Raw genomic sequence first — 17,182 nt, 5'->3', positions numbered from 1 at the left:
TGTCATCTGTCATCTGTCTTTGTCATATGTCATCTGTCATCTGTCATCTGTTATCTGTCATCTGTAATTTTTCACATGTCAACTGTCATCTGTCATCTGTCATCTGTCATTTTTCATCTGTCATGTGTCATCTGTCATCTGTCTTCTGACATCTGACATCTGTCACCTGTCATCTGTCACCTGTCATCTGTCATCTGTCATCTGTCATCTGTCATCTGTCATCTGTCATCTGTCATCTGTCATCTGTCATCTGTCATCTGTCATCTGTCATCTGTCATCTGTCATCTATCATCTGTCATCTGTCATCTGTCATCTGTCTTTGTCATATGTCATCTGTCATCTGTCATCTGTTATCTGTCATCTGTAATTTTTCACATGTCAACTGTCATCTGTCATCTGTCGTCTGTAATTTGTCATCTGTCATCTGTCATCTGTCATCTGTCATCTGTCATCTGTCATCTGTTATCTGTCATCTGTCATCTGTCATCTGTCATCTGTCATCTGTCATCTGTCATCTGTCATCTGTCATCTGTCATCTGTCATCTGTCATCTGTCATCTCTCATCTGTCATCTGTCATCTGTCATCTGTCATCTGTCATCTGTCATCTGTCATCTGTCATCTGTCATCTGTCATCTGTCATCTGTCATCTGTCATCTGTCATCTGTCATCTGTCATCCGTCATCTGTCATTTGTCATCTGTCATCTGCCAGGTGTCATCTGTCATCTGTCATCTGTCATCTGTTATCTGTCATCTGTCATCTGTCATTTGTCATCTGTCATCTGTCATCTGTCATCTGTCATCTGTCATCTGTCAGCTGTCATCTGTCATCTGTCATCTTTCATCTGTCATCTGTCATCTGTCATCTGTCATCTGTCATCTGTCATCTGTCATCTGTCATCTGTCATCTGACATTTGTCATCCGTCATCTGTCATCTGTCATCTGTCATCTATTATCTGTCATCTGTCATTTGTCACCTGTCATCTGCCATGTGTCATCTGGCATCTGTCATCTATCATTTGTCATCTGTCATCTGTCATCTATCATCTGTCATCTGTCATTTGCCATTTGTCATCTGTCATCTGTCATTTGTCATCTGTCACATGTCATCTGTCATCTGTCATTTGTCATCTGTCATCTGTGATCTGTCATCTGTCATCTGTGATCTGTCATCTGTCATCTGTCATCTGTCATCTGTCATCTGTCATCTGTCATCTGTCATCTGTCATCTGTCATCTGTCATCTGTCATCTGTCATCTGTCATCTGTCATCTGTCATCTGTCATCTGTCATCTGTCATCTGTCATCTGTCATCTGTCATCTGTCATCTGTCATCTGTCATCTGTCATCTGTCTTTGTCATCTGTCATCTGTCATCTGTCATCTGTAATTTTTCACATGTCAACTGTCATCTGTCATCTGTCATCTGTCATCTCTAATTTGTCATCTGTCATCTGTCATCTGACGTCTGCCGTCTGTAGTCTGTCATCTGTCATTTGTCATTTTTCATCTGTCATGTGTCATCTGTCATCTGTCATCTGTCATCTGACATCTGTCACCTGTCATCTGTCATCTGTCATCTGTCATCTGTCATCTGTCATCTGTCATCTGTCATCTGTCATCTGTCATCTGTCATCTGTCATCTGTCATCTGTCATCTGTCATCTGTCATCTGTCATCTGTCATCTGTCATCTTGCATCTGTCATATGTCATATGTCATCTGTTATCTGTCATCTGTCATCTGTCATTTGTCATCTGTCATCTGTCATCTGTCATCTGTCATCTGTCATCTGTCATCTGTCATCTGTCATCTGTCATCTTTCATCTGTCATCTGTCATCTGTCATCTGTCATCTGTCATCTGTCATCTGACATTTGTCATCCGTCATCTGTCATCTGTCATCTATTATCTGTCATCTGTCATTTGTCACCTGTCATCTGCCATGTGTCATCTGGCATCTGTCATCTATCATTTGTCATCCGTCATCTGTCATCTATCATCTGTCATCTGTCATTTGCCATTTGTCATCTGTCATCTGTCATTTGTCATCTGTCACATGTCATCTGTCATCTGTCATTTGTCATCTGTCATCTGTCATCTGTCATCTGTAATTTTTCACATGTCAACTGTCATCTGTCATCTGTCATCTGTCATCTCTAATTTGTCATCTGTCATCTGTCATCTGACGTCTGCCGTCTGTAGTCTGTCATCTGTCATTTGTCATTTTTCATCTGTCATGTGTCATCTGTCATCTGTCATCTGACATCTGTCACCTGTCATCTGTCATCTGTCATCTGTCATCTGTCATCTGTCATCTGTCATCTGTCATCTGTCATCTGTCATCTGTCATCTGTCATCTGTCATCTGTCATCTGTCATCTGTCATCTGTCATCTGTCATCTGTCATCTTGCATCTGTCATATGTCATATGTCACCTGTTATCTGTCATCTATCATCTGTCAGCTGTCATCTGTCATCTGTTATCTGTCATCTGTCATCTGTCATCTGTCATTTGTCATCTGTCATCTGTCATCTGTCATCTGTCATCTGTCATCTGTCATCTGTCATCTGTCATCTTTCATCTGTCATCTGTCATCTGTCATCTGTCATCTGTCATCTGTCATCTGACATTTGTCATCCGTCATCTGTCATCTGTCGTCTGTCATCTGTTATCTGTCACCTGTCACCTGTCACCTGTCACCTGTCACCTGTCACCTGTCACCTGTCACCTGTCACCTGTCACTTGTCACCTGTCAACTGTCACCTGTCACCTGTCACCTGTCACCTGTCACCTGTCACCTGTCACCTGTCACTTGTCACCTGTCATCTGTCACTTGTCAACTGTCACCTGTCACCTGTCACCTGTCACCTGTCACCTGTCACCTGTCATCTGTCACCTGTCACCTGTCACCTGTCACCTGTCACCTGTCACCTGTCACCTGTCACCTGTCACCTGTCACCTGTCACCTGTCACCTGTCACCTGTCACCTCTCACCTGTCAGCTGTCACCTGTCACCTGTCACCTGTCACCTGTCACCTGTCACCTGTCGCATGTCACCTGTCACCTGACATCTGTCACTGTCCCCTGTCACCTGTCACCTGTATTCTGTCACCTGTCATCTGTCACCTGTCACCTGTCACCTGTCACCGGTCACCTGTCACCTGTCACCTGTCAACTGTCACCTCTCACCTGTCACCTGTCACCTGTCACCTGTCACCTGTCACCTGTCACCTGTCACCTGTCACCTGTCACCTGACACCTGTCACTGTCCCCTGTCACCTGTCACCTGTCAGCTGTCACTTGTCACCTGTCACCTGTCACCTGTCACCGGTCACCTGTCACCTGTCACCTGTCACCTGTCAGCTGTCAGCTGTCACCTGTCACCTGTCACCTGTCACCTGTCACCTGTCACTTGTCACCTGTCACCTGTCACCTGTCACCTGTCACCTGTCATCTGTCACCTGTCACCTGTCACCTGTCACCTGACACCTGTCACTGTCCCCTGTCAGCTGTCACCTGTCACCTGTCACCGGTCACCTGTCACCTGTCACCTGTCACCTGTCAGCTGTCACCTGTCACCTGTCACCTGTCACCTGTCATCTGTCATCTGTCATCTGTCATCTGTCATCTGTCGTCTGTCATCTGTCATCTGTCATCTGTCATCTGTCATCTGTCATCTATCATCTGTCATCTGTCATCTGTCATCTGTCTTTGTCATATGTCATCTGTCATCTGTCATCTGTTATCTGTCATCTGTAATTTTTCACATGTCAACTGTCATCTGTCATCTGTCATCTGTCATTTTTCATCTGTCATGTGTCATCTGTCATCTGTCTTCTGACATCTGACATCTGTCACCTGTCATCTGTCACCTGTCATCTGTCATCTGTCATCTGTCATCTGTCATCTGTCATCTGTCATCTGTCATCTGTCATCTGTCATCTGTCATCTGTCATCTGTCATCTGTCATCTGTCATCTATCATCTGTCATCTGTCATCTGTCATCTGTCTTTGTCATATGTCATCTGTCATCTGTCATCTGTTATCTGTCATCTGTAATTTTTCACATGTCAACTGTCATCTGTCATCTGTCGTCTGTAATTTGTCATCTGTCATCTGTCATCTGTCATCTGTCATCTGTCATCTGTCATCTGTTATCTGTCATCTGTCATCTGTCATCTGTCATCTGTCATCTGTCATCTGTCATCTGTCATCTGTCATCTGTCATCTGTCATCTGTCATCTGTCATCTCTCATCTGTCATCTGTCATCTGTCATCTGTCATCTGTCATCTGTCATCTGTCATCTGTCATCTGTCATCTGTCATCTGTCATCTGTCATCTGTCATCTGTCATCTGTCATCTGTCATCTGTCATCCGTCATCTGTCATTTGTCATCTGTCATCTGCCAGGTGTCATCTGTCATCTGTCATCTGTCATCTGTCATCTGTTATCTGTCATCTGTCATCTGTCATTTGTCATCTGTCATCTGTCATCTGTCATCTGTCATCTGTCATCTGTCATCTGTCATCTGTCATCTGTCATCTTTCATCTGTCATCTGTCATCTGTCATCTGTCATCTGTCATCTGTCATCTGTCATCTGTCATCTGTCATCTGACATTTGTCATCCGTCATCTGTCATCTGTCATCTGTCATCTATTATCTGTCATCTGTCATTTGTCACCTGTCATCTGCCATGTGTCATCTGGCATCTGTCATCTATCATTTGTCATCTGTCATCTGTCATCTATCATCTGTCATCTGTCATTTGCCATTTGTCATCTGTCATCTGTCATTTGTCATCTGTCACATGTCATCTGTCATCTGTCATTTGTCATCTGTCATCTGTGATCTGTCATCTGTCATCTGTCATCTGTCATCTGTCATCTGTCATCTGTCATCTGTCATCTGTCATCTGTCATCTGTCATCTGTCATCTGTCATCTGTCATCTGTCATCTGTCATCTGTCATCTGTCATCTGTCATCTGTCATCTGTCATCTGTCATCTGTCATCTGTCATCTGTCATCTGTCATCTGTCATCTGTCATCTGTCATCTGTCATCTGTCATCTGTCATCTGTCTTTGTCATCTGTCATCTGTCATCTGTCATCTGTAATTTTTCACATGTCAACTGTCATCTGTCATCTGTCATCTGTCATCTCTAATTTGTCATCTGTCATCTGTCATCTGACGTCTGCCGTCTGTAGTCTGTCATCTGTCATTTGTCATTTTTCATCTGTCATGTGTCATCTGTCATCTGTCATCTGTCATCTGACATCTGTCACCTGTCATCTGTCATCTGTCATCTGTCATCTGTCATCTGTCATCTGTCATCTGTCATCTGTCATCTGTCATCTGTCATCTGTCATCTGTCATCTGTCTTTGTCATCTGTCATCTGTCATCTGTCATCTGTAATTTTTCACATGTCAACTGTCATCTGTCATCTGTCATCTGTCATCTCTAATTTGTCATCTGTCATCTGTCATCTGACGTCTGCCGTCTGTAGTCTGTCATCTGTCATTTGTCATTTTTCATCTGTCATGTGTCATCTGTCATCTGTCATCTGTCATCTGACATCTGTCACCTGTCATCTGTCATCTGTCATCTGTCATCTGTCATCTGTCATCTGTCATCTGTCATCTGTCATCTGTCATCTGTCATCTGTCATCTTTCATCTGTCATCTGTCATCTGTCATCTGTCATCTGTCATCTGTCATCTGACATTTGTCATCCGTCATCTGTCATCTGTCATCTATTATCTGTCATCTGTCATTTGTCACCTGTCATCTGCCATGTGTCATCTGGCATCTGTCATCTATCATTTGTCATCCGTCATCTGTCATCTATCATCTGTCATCTGTCATTTGCCATTTGTCATCTGTCATCTGTCATTTGTCATCTGTCACATGTCATCTGTCATCTGTCATTTGTCATCTGTCATCTGTGATCTGTCATCTGTCATCTGTCATCTGTCATCTGTCATCTGTCATCTGTCATCTGTCATCTGTCATCTGTCATCTGTCATCTGTCATTTGTCATCTGTCATCTGTCATCTGTCATCTGTCATCTGTCATCTGTCATCTGTCATCTGTCATCTGTCATCTGTCATCTGTCATCTGTCATCTGTCATCTGTCATCTGTCATCTGTCATCTGTCATCTGTCATCTGTCATCTGTCATCTGTCTTTGTCATCTGTCATCTGTCATCTGTCATCTGTCATCTGTCATCTGTCATCTGTCATCTGTCTTTGTCATCTGTCATCTGTCATCTGTCATCTGTCATCTGTTATCTGTCATCTGTAATTTTTCACATGTCAACTGTCATCTGTCATCTGTCATCTGTCATCTCTAATTTGTCATCTGTCATCTGTCATCTGACGTCTGCCGTCTGTAGTCTGTCATCTGTCATTTGTCATTTTTCATCTGTCATGTGTCATCTGTCATCTGTCATCTGACATCTGTCACCTGTCATCTGTCATCTGTCATCTGTCATCTGTCATCTGTCATCTGTCATCTGTCATCTGTCATCTGTCATCTGTCATCTGTCATCTGTCATCTGTCATCTGTCATCTGTCATCTGTCATCTGTCATCTGTCATCTGTCATCTGTCATTTGTCATCTGTCATCTTGCATCTGTCATATGTCATATGTCACCTGTTATCTGTCATCTATCATCTGTCAGCTGTCATCTGTCATCTGTCATCTGTCATCTGTCATCTGTCATCTGTCATCTGTCATCTGTCATCTGTCATCTGTCATCTGTCATCTGTCATCTGTCATCTGTCATCTGTCATCTGTCATCTGTCATCTGTCATCTGTCATCTGTCATCTGTCATCTGTCATCTGTCATCTGTCATCTGTCATCTGTCATCTGTCATCTGTCATCTGTCATCTGTCATCTGTCATCTGTCATCTGTCATCTGTCATCTGTCATCTGTCATCTGTCATCTGTCATCTGTCATCTGTCATCTGTCATCTGTCATCTGTCATCTGTCATCTGTCATCCGTCATCTGTCATTTGTCATCTGTCATCTGCCAGGCGTCATCTGTCATCTGTCATCTGTCATCTGTCATCTGTCATTTGTCATCTGTCATCTGTCACATGTCATCTGTCATCTGTCATTTGTCATCTGTCATCTGTCATCTGTCATCTGTCATCTGTCATCTGTCATCTGTCATCTGTCATCTGTCATCTGTCATCTGTCATCTGTCATCTGTCATCTGTCATCTGTTATCTGTCATCTGTCATCTGTCATCTGTCATCTGTCATCTGTCATCTGTCATCTGTCATCTGTCATCTGTCATCTGTCATCTGTCATCCGTCATCTGTCATTTGCCATCTGTCATCTGCCAGGTGTCATCTGTCATCTGTCATCTGTCATTTGTCATCTGTCATCTGTCATCTGTCATCTGTCATCTGTCATCTGTCATCTGTCATCTGTCATCTGTCATCTGTCATCTGTCATCTGTCATCTGTCATCTGTCATCTGTCATCTGTCATCTGTCATCTGTCATCCGTCATCTGTCATTTGCCATCTGTCATCTGTCATCCGTCATCTGTCATTTGCCATCTGTCATCTGCCAGGTGGCATCTGTCATCTGTCATCTGTCATCTGTCATCTGTCATCTGTCATCTGTCATCTGTCATCTGTCATCTGTCATCTGACATCTGTCACCTGTCATCTGTCATCTGTCATCTGTCATCTGTCATCTGTCATCTGTCATCTGTCATCTGTCATCTGTCATCTGTCATCTGTCATCTGTCATCTGTCATCTGTCATCTGTCATCTGTCATCTGTCATCTGTCATCTGTCATCTTGCATCTGTCATATGTCATATGTCACCTGTTATCTGTCATCTATCATCTGTCAGCTGTCATCTGTCATCTGTTATCTGTCATCTGTCATCTGTCATTTGTCATCTGTCATCTGTCATCTGTCATCTGTCATCTGTCATCTGTCATCTGTCATCTGTCATCTGTCATCTGTCATCTGTCATCTTTCATCTGTCATCTGTCATCTGTCATCTGTCATCTGTCATCTGTCATCTGACATTTGTCATCCGTCATCTGTCATCTGTCATCTGTCATCTGTTATCTGTCACCTGTCACCTGTCACCTGTCACCTGTCACCTGTCACCTGTCACGTGTCACCTGTCACCTGTCACCTGTCGGCTGTCACCTGTCACCTGTCACCTGTCACCTGTCACCTATCACCTCTCACCTGTCAGCTGTCACCTGTCACCTGTCACCTGTCACCTGTCACCTGTCGCATGTCACCTGTCACCTGACATCTGTCACTGTCCCCTGTCACCTGTCACCTGTATTCTGTCACCTGTCATCTGTCACCTGTCACCTGTCACCTGTCACTGGTCACCTGTCACCTGTCACCTGTCAACTGTCACCTCTCACCTGTCACCTGTCACCTGTCACCTGTCACCTGTCACCTGTCACCTGTCACCTGTCACCTGTCACCTGTCACCTGACACCTGTCACTGTCCCCTGTCACCTGTCACCTGTCACCTCTCACCTGTCAGCTGTCACCTGTCACCTGTCACCTGTCACCTGTCGCATGTCACCTGTCACCTGACATCTGTCACTGTCCCCTGTCACCTGTCACCTGTCACCGGTCACCTGTCACCTGTCACCTGTCAACTGTCACCTCTCACCTGTCACCTGTCACCTGTCACCTGTCACCTGTCACCTGTCACCTGTCACCTGTCACCTGTCACCTGTCACCTGTCACCTGACACCTGTCACTGTCCCCTGTCACCTGTCACCTGTCACCTGTCACTTGTCACCTGTCACCTGTCACCTGTCACCTGTCACCTGTCATCTGTCAACTGTCACCTGTCACCTGTCACCTGACACCTGTCACTGTCCCCTGTCAGCTGTCACCTGTCACCTGTCACCGGTCACCTGTCACCTGTCACCTGTCACCTGTCAGCTGTCACCTGTCACCTGTCACCTGTCACCTGTCATCTGTCATCTGTCATCTGTCATCTGTCATCTGTCATCTGTCATCTGTCATCTGTCATCTGTCATCTATCATCTGTCATCTGTCATCTGTCATCTGTCTTTGTCATATGTCATCTGTCAACTGTCACCTGTCACCTGTCACCTGACACCTGTCACTGTCCCCTGTCAGCTGTCACCTGTCACCTGTCACCGGTCACCTGTCACCTGTCACCTGTCACCTGTCAGCTGTCACCTGTCAGCTGTCACCTGTCACCTGTCACCTGTCACCTGTCATCTGTCATCTGTCATCTGTCATCTGTCATCTGTCATCTGTCATCTGTCATCTGTCATCTATCATCTGTCATCTGTCATCTGTCATCTGTCTTTGTCATCTGTCATCTGTCATCTGTCATCTGTCATCTGTCATCTGTCATCTTGCATCTGTCATATGTCATATGTCACCTGTTATCTGTCATCTATCATCTGTCAGCTGTCATCTGTCATCTGTTATCTGTCATCTGTCATCTGTCATTTGTCATCTGTCATCTGTCATCTGTCATCTGTCATCTGTCATCTGTCATCTGTCATCTGTCATCTGTCATCTTTCATCTGTCATCTGTCATCTGTCATCTGTCATCTGTCATCTGTCATCTGACATTTGTCATCCGTCATCTGTCATCTGTCATCTATTATCTGTCATCTGTCATTTGTCACCTGTCATCTGCCATGTGTCATCTGGCATCTGTCATCTATCATTTGTCATCCGTCATCTGTCATCTATCATCTGTCATCTGTCATTTGCCATTTGTCATCTGTCATCTGTCATTTGTCATCTGTCACATGTCATCTGTCATCTGTCATTTGTCATCTGTCATCTGTGATCTGTGATCTGTCATCTGTCATCTGTCATCTGTCATCTGTCATCTGTCATCTGTCATCTGTCATCTGTCATCTGTCATCTGTCATCTGTCATCTGTCATCTGTCATCTGTCATCTGTCATCTGTCATCTGTCATCTGTCATCTGTCATCTGTCATCTGTCATCTGTCATCTGTCATCTGTCATCTGTCATCTGTCATCTGTCATCTGTCATCTGTCTTTGTCATCTGTCATCTGTCATCTGTCATCTGTCATCTGTCATCTGTCTTTGTCATCTGTCATCTGTCATCTGTTATCTGTCATCTGTAATTTTTCACATGTCAACTGTCATCTGTCATCTGTCATCTGTCATCTCTAATTTGTCATCTGTCATCTGTCATCTGACGTCTGCCGTCTGTAGTCTGTCATCTGTCATTTGTCATTTTTCATCTGTCATGTGTCATCTGTCATCTGTCATCTGACATCTGTCACCTGTCATCTGTCATCTGTCATCTGTCATCTGTCATCTGTCATCTGTCATCTGTCATCTGTCATCTGTCATCTGTCATCTGTCATCTGTCATCTGTCATTTGTCATCTGTCATCTTGCATCTGTCATATGTCATATGTCACCTGTTATCTGTCATCTATCATCTGTCAGCTGTCATCTGTCATCTGTCATCTGTCATCTGTCATCTGTCATCTGTCATCTGTCATCTGTCATCTGTCATCTGTCATCTGTCATCTGTCATCTGTCATCTGTCATCTGTCATCTGTCATCTGTCATCTGTCATCTGTCATCTGTCATCTGTCATCTGTCATCTGACATTTGTCATCCGTCATCTGTCATCTGTCATCTATTATCTGTCATCTGTCATTTGTCACCTGTCATCTGCCATGTGTCATCTGGCATCTGTCATCTATCATTTGTCATCCGTCATCTGTCATCTATCATCTGTCATCTGTCATTTGCCATTTGTCATCTGTCATCTGTCATTTGTCATCTGTCACATGTCATCTGTCATCTGTCATTTGTCATCTGTCATCTGTGATCTGTCATCTGTCATCTGTCATCTGTCATCTGTCATCTGTCATCTGTCATCTGTCATCTGTCATCTGTCATCTGTCATCTGTCATCTGTCATCTGTCATCTGTCATCTGTCATCTGTCATCTGTCATCTGTCATCTGTCATCTGTCATCTGTCATCTGTCATCTGTCATCTGTCATCTGTCATCTGTCATCTGTCATCTGTCATCTGTCATCTGTCATCTGTCATCTGTCATCTGTCATCTGTCATCTGTCATCTGTCATCTGTCATCTGTCATCTGTCATCTGTCATCTGTCATCTGTCATCTGTCATCTGTCATCTGTCATCTGTCATCTGTCATCCGTCATCTGTCATTTGTCATCTGTCATCTGCCAGGCGTCATCTGTCATCTGTCATCTGTCATCTGTCATCTGTCATTTGTCATCTGTCATCTGTCACATGTCATCTGTCATCTGTCATTTGTCATCTGTCATCTGTCATCTGTCATCTGTCATCTGTCATCTGTCATCTGTCATCTGTCATCTGTCATCTGTCATCTGTCATCTGTCATCTGTCATCTGTCATCTGTTATCTGTCATCTGTCATCTGTCATCTGTCGTCTGTCATCTGTCATCTGTCATCTGTCATCTGTCATCTGTCATCTGTCATCTGTCATCCGTCATCTGTCATTTGCCATCTGTCATCTGCCAGGTGTCATCTGTCATCTGTCATCTGTCATTTGTCATATGTCATCTGTCATCTGTCATCTGTCATCTGTCATTTGTCATCTGTCATCTGTCATCTGTCATCTGTCATCTGTCATCTGTCATCTGTCATCTGTCATCTGTCATCTGTCATCTGTCATCTGTCATCTGTCATCTGTCATCTGTCATCCGTCATCTGTCATTTGCCATCTGTCATCTGTCATCCGTCATCTGTCATTTGCCATCTGTCATCTGCCAGGTGGCATCTGTCATCTGTCATCTGTCATCTGTCATCTGTCATCTGTCATCTGTCATCTGTCATCTGTCATCTGTCATCTGTCATCTGTCATCTGTCATCTGTCATCTGTCATCTGTCATCTGTCATCTGTCATCTGTCATCTGTCATCTGTCATCTGTCATCCGTCATCTGTCATTTGCCATCTGTCATCTGTCATCCGTCATCTGTCATTTGCCATCTGTCATCTGCCAGGTGGCATCTGTCATCTGTCATCTGTCATCTGTCATCTGTCATCTGTCATCTGTCATCTGTCATCTGTCATCTGTCATCTGTCATCTGACATCTGTCACCTGTCATCTGTCATCTGTCATCTGTCATCTGTCATCTGTCATCTGTCATCTGTCATCTGTCATCTGTCATCTGTCATCTGTCATCTGTCATCTGTCATCTGTCATCTGTCATCTGTCATCTGTCATCTGTCATCTGTCATCTGTCATCTTGCATCTGTCATATGTCATATGTCACCTGTTATCTGTCATCTATCATCTGTCAGCTGTCATCTGTCATCTGTTATCTGTCATCTGTCATCTGTCATTTGTCATCTGTCATCTGTCATCTGTCATCTGTCATCTGTCATCTGTCATCTGTCATCTGTCATCTGTCATCTGTCATCTGTCATCTTTCATCTGTCATCTGTCATCTGTCATCTGTCATCTGTCATCTGTCATCTGACATTTGTCATCCGTCATCTGTCATCTGTCATCTGTCATCTGTTATCTGTCACCTGTCACCTGTCACCTGTCACCTGTCACCTGTCACCTGTCACCTGTCACGTGTCACCTGTCACCTGTCACCTGTCAGCTGTCACCTGTCACCTGTCACCTGTCACCTGTCACCTATCACCTCTCACCTGTCAGCTGTCACCTGTCACCTGTCACCTGTCACCTGTCACCTGTCACCTGTCGCATGTCACCTGTCACCTGACATCTGTCACTGTCCCCTGTCACCTGTCACCTGTATTCTGTCACCTGTCATCTGTCACCTGTCACCTGTCACCTGTCACCGGTCACCTGTCACCTGTCACCTGTCAACTGTCACCTCTCACCTGTCACCTGTCACCTGTCACCTGTCACCTGTCACCTGTCACCTGTCACCTGTCACCTGTCACCTGTCACCTGTCACCTGACACCTGTCGCATGTCACCTGTCACCTGACATCTGTCACTGTCCCCTGTCACCTGTCACCTGTCACCGGTCACCTGTCACCTGTCACCTGTCAACTGTCACCTCTCACCTGTCACCTGTCACCTGTCACCTGTCACCTGTCACCTGTCACCTGTCACCTGTCACCTGTCACCTGTCACCTGTCACCTGTCACCTGACACCTGTCACTGTCCCCTGTCACCTGTCACCTGTCACCTGTCACTTGTCACCTGTCACCTGTCACCTGTCACCTGTCACCTGTCATCTGTCAACTGTCACCTGTCACCTGTCACCTGACACCTGTCACTGTCCCCTGTCAGCTGTCACCTGTCACCTGTCACCGGTCACCTGTCACCTGTCACCTGTCACCTGTCAGCTGTCACCTGTCACCTGTCACCTGTCACCTGTCATCTGTCATCTGTCATCTGTCATCTGTCATCTGTCATCTGTCATCTGTCATCTGTCATCTGTCATCTATCATCTGTCATCTGTCATCTGTCATCTGTCTTTGTCATATGTCATCTGTCATCTGTCATCTGTTATCTGTCATCTGTAATTTTTCACATGTCAACTGTCATCTGTCATCTGTCATCTGTCATCTGTCATTTTTCATCTGTCATGTGTCATCTGTCATCTGTCATCTGACATCTGACATCTGTCACCTGTCATCTGTCACCTGTCATCTGTCATCTGTCATCTGTCATCTGTCATCTGTCATCTGTCATCTGTCATCTGTCATCTGTCATCTGTCATCTGTCATCTGTCATCTGTCATCTGTCATCTGTCATCTGTCATCTGTCTTTGTCATCTGTCATCTGTCATCTGTCATCTGTAATTTTTCACATGTCATCTGTCATCTGTCATCTGTCATCCGTCATCTGCCATTTGTCATCTGTCATCTGCCAGGTGTCATCTGTCATCTGTCATCTGTCATCTGTTATCTGTCATCTGTCATCTGTCATCTGTCATTTGTCATCTGTCATCTGTCATCTGTCATATGTCATCTGTCATCTGTCATCTGTCATCTGTCATCTTTCATCTGTCATCTGTCATCTGTCATCTGTCATCTGTCATCTGTCATCTGTCATCTGTCATCTGACATTTGTCATCCGTCATCTGTCATCTGTCATCTGTCATCTATTATCTGTCATCTGTCATTTGTCACCTGTCATCTGCCATGTGTCATCTGGCATCTGTCATCTATCATTTGTCATCTGTCATCTGTCATCTATCATCTGTCATCTGTCATTTGCCATTTGTCATCTGTCATCTGTCATTTGTCATCTGTCACATGTCATCTGTCATCTGTCATTTGTCATCTGTCATCTGTGGTCTGTCATCTGTCATCTGTCATCTGTCATCTGTCATCTGTCATCTGTCATCTGTCATCTGTCATCTGTCATCTGTCATCTGTCATCTGTCATCTGTCATCTGTCATCTGTCATCTGTCATCTGTCATCTGTCATCTGTCATCTGTCATCTGTCATCTGTCATCTGTCATCTGTCATCTGTCATCTGTCATCTGTCATCTGTCATCTGTCATCTGTCATCTGTCTTTGTCATCTGTCATCTGTCATCTGTCATCTGTAATTTTTCACATGTCAACTGTCATCTGTCATCTGTCATCTGTCATCTCTAATTTGTCATCTGTCATCTGTCATCTGACGTCTGCCGTCTGTAGTCTGTCATCTGTCATTTGTCATTTTTCATCTGTCATGTGTCATCTGTCATCTGTCATCTGTCATCTGACATCTGTCACCTGTCATCTGTCATCTGTCATCTGTCATCTGTCATCTGTCATCTGTCATCTGTCATCTGTCATCTGTCATCTGTCATCTGTCATCTGTCATCTGTCATCTGTCATCTGTCATCTGTCATCTGTCATCTGTCATCTGTCATCTGTCATCTGTCATCTGTCATCTTGCATCTGTCATATGTCATATGTCACCTGTTATCTGTCATCTATCATCTGTCAGCTGTCATCTGTCATCTGTTATCTGTCATCTGTCATCTGTCATTTGTCATCTGTCATCTGTCATCTGTCATCTGTCATCTGTCATCTGTCATCTGTCATCTGTCATCTGTCATCTTTCATCTGTCATCTGTCATCTGTCATCTGTCATCTGTCATCTGTCATCTGTCATCTGACATTTGTCATCCGTCATCTGTCATCTGTCATCTGTCATCTATTATCTGTCATCTGTCATTTGTCACCTGTCATCTGCCATGTGTCATCTGGCATCTGTCATCTATCATTTGTCATCTGTCATCTGTCATCTATCATCTGTCATCTGTCATTTGCCATTTGTCTTCTGTCATCTGTCATTTGTCATCTGTCACATGTCATCTGTCATCTGTCATTTGTCATCTGTCATCTGTGATCTGTCATCTGTCATCTGTCATCTGTCATCTGTCATCTGTCATCTGTCATCTGTCATCTGTCATCTGTCATCTGTCATCTGTCATCTGTCATCTGTCATCTGTCATCTGTCATCTGTCATCTGTCATCTGTCATCTGTCATCTGTCATCTGTCATCTGTCATCTGTCATCTGTCATCTGTCATCTGTCATCTGTCATCTGTCATCTGTCATCTGTCATCTGTCTTTGTCATCTGTCATCTGTCATCTGTCATCTGTCATCTGTCATCTGTCATCTGTCATCAGCTTTGTCATCTGTCATCTGTCATCTGTCATCTGTTATCTGTCATCTGTAATTTTTCACATGTCAACTGTCATCTGTCATCTGTCATCTGTCATCTCTAATTTGTCATCTGTCATCTGTCATCTGACGTCTGCCGTCTGTAGTCTGTCATCTGTCATTTGTCATTTTTCATCTGTCATGTGTCATCTGTCATCTGTCATCTGTCATCTGACATCTGTCACCTGTCATCTGTCATCTGTCATCTGTCATCTGTCATCTGTCATCTGTCATCTGTCATCTGTCATCTGTCATCTGTCATCTGTCATCTGTCATCTGTCATCTGTCATCTGTCATCTGTCATTTGTCATCTGTCATCTTGCATCTGTCATATGTCATATGTCACCTCTTATCTGTCATCTATCATCTGTCAGCTGTCATCTGTCATCTGTCATCTGTCATCTGCCATCTGTCATCTGTCATCTGTCATCTGTCATCTGTCATCTGTCATCTGTCATCTGTCATCGGTCATCTGTCATCTGTCATCTGTCATCTGTCATCTGTCATCTGTCATCTGTCATCTGTCATCTGTCATCTGTCATCTGTCATCTGTCATCTGTCATCCGTCATCTGTCATCTGTCATCTGTCATCTGTTATCTGTCATCTGTCATCTGTCATCTGTCATCTGTCATCTGTCATCTGTCATCTGTCATCTGTCATCTGTCATCTGTCATCTGTCATCTGTCATCTGTCATCTGTCATCTGTCATCTGTCATCTGTCATCTGTCATCTGTCATCTGTCATCTGTCATCTGTCATCTGTCATCCGTCATCTGTCATTTGTCATCTGTCATCTGCCAGGCGTCATCTGTCATCTGTCATCTGTCATCTGTCATTTGTCATCTGTCATCTGTCACATGTCATCTGTCATCTGTCATTTGTCATCTGTCATCTGTCATCTGTCATCTGTCATCTGTCATCTGTCATCTGTCATCTGTCATCTGTCATTTGTCATCTGTCATCTGTCATCTGTCATCTGTCATCTGTCATCTGTTATCTGTCATCTGTCATCTGTCATCTGTCATCTGTCATCTGTCATCTGTCATCTGTCATCTGTCATCTGTCATCTGTCATCCGTCATCTGTCATTTGCCATCTGTCATCTGCCAGGTGTCATCTGTCATCTGTCATCTGTCATCTGTCATTTGTCATCTGTCATCTGTCATCTGTCATCTGTCATCTGTCATCTGTCATTTGTCATCTGTCATCTGTCATCTGTCATCTGTCATCTGTCATCTGTCATCTGTCATCTGTCATCTGTCATCTGTCATCTGTCATCTGTCATCTGTCATCTGTCATCTGTCATCCGTCATCTGTCATTTGCCATCTGTCATCTGTCATCCGTCATCTGTCATTTGCCATCTGTCATCTGCCAGGTGGCATCTGTCATCTGTCATCTGTCATCTGTCATCTGTCATCTGTCATCTGTCATCTGTCATCTGTCATCTGTCATCTGTCATCTGTCATCTGTCATCTGTCATCTGTCATCTGTCATCTGTCATCT

This window comes from Condylostylus longicornis, unplaced genomic scaffold (assembly GCF_029603195.1).
Source record: "Condylostylus longicornis isolate FDR11 unplaced genomic scaffold, ASM2960319v2 ptg000150l, whole genome shotgun sequence".
Taxonomy (NCBI): Eukaryota; Metazoa; Arthropoda; class Insecta; order Diptera; family Dolichopodidae; genus Condylostylus; species Condylostylus longicornis.
The sequence above is the reverse complement of the archived record's forward strand: the minus strand, read 5'-3'. Positions refer to the sequence as shown.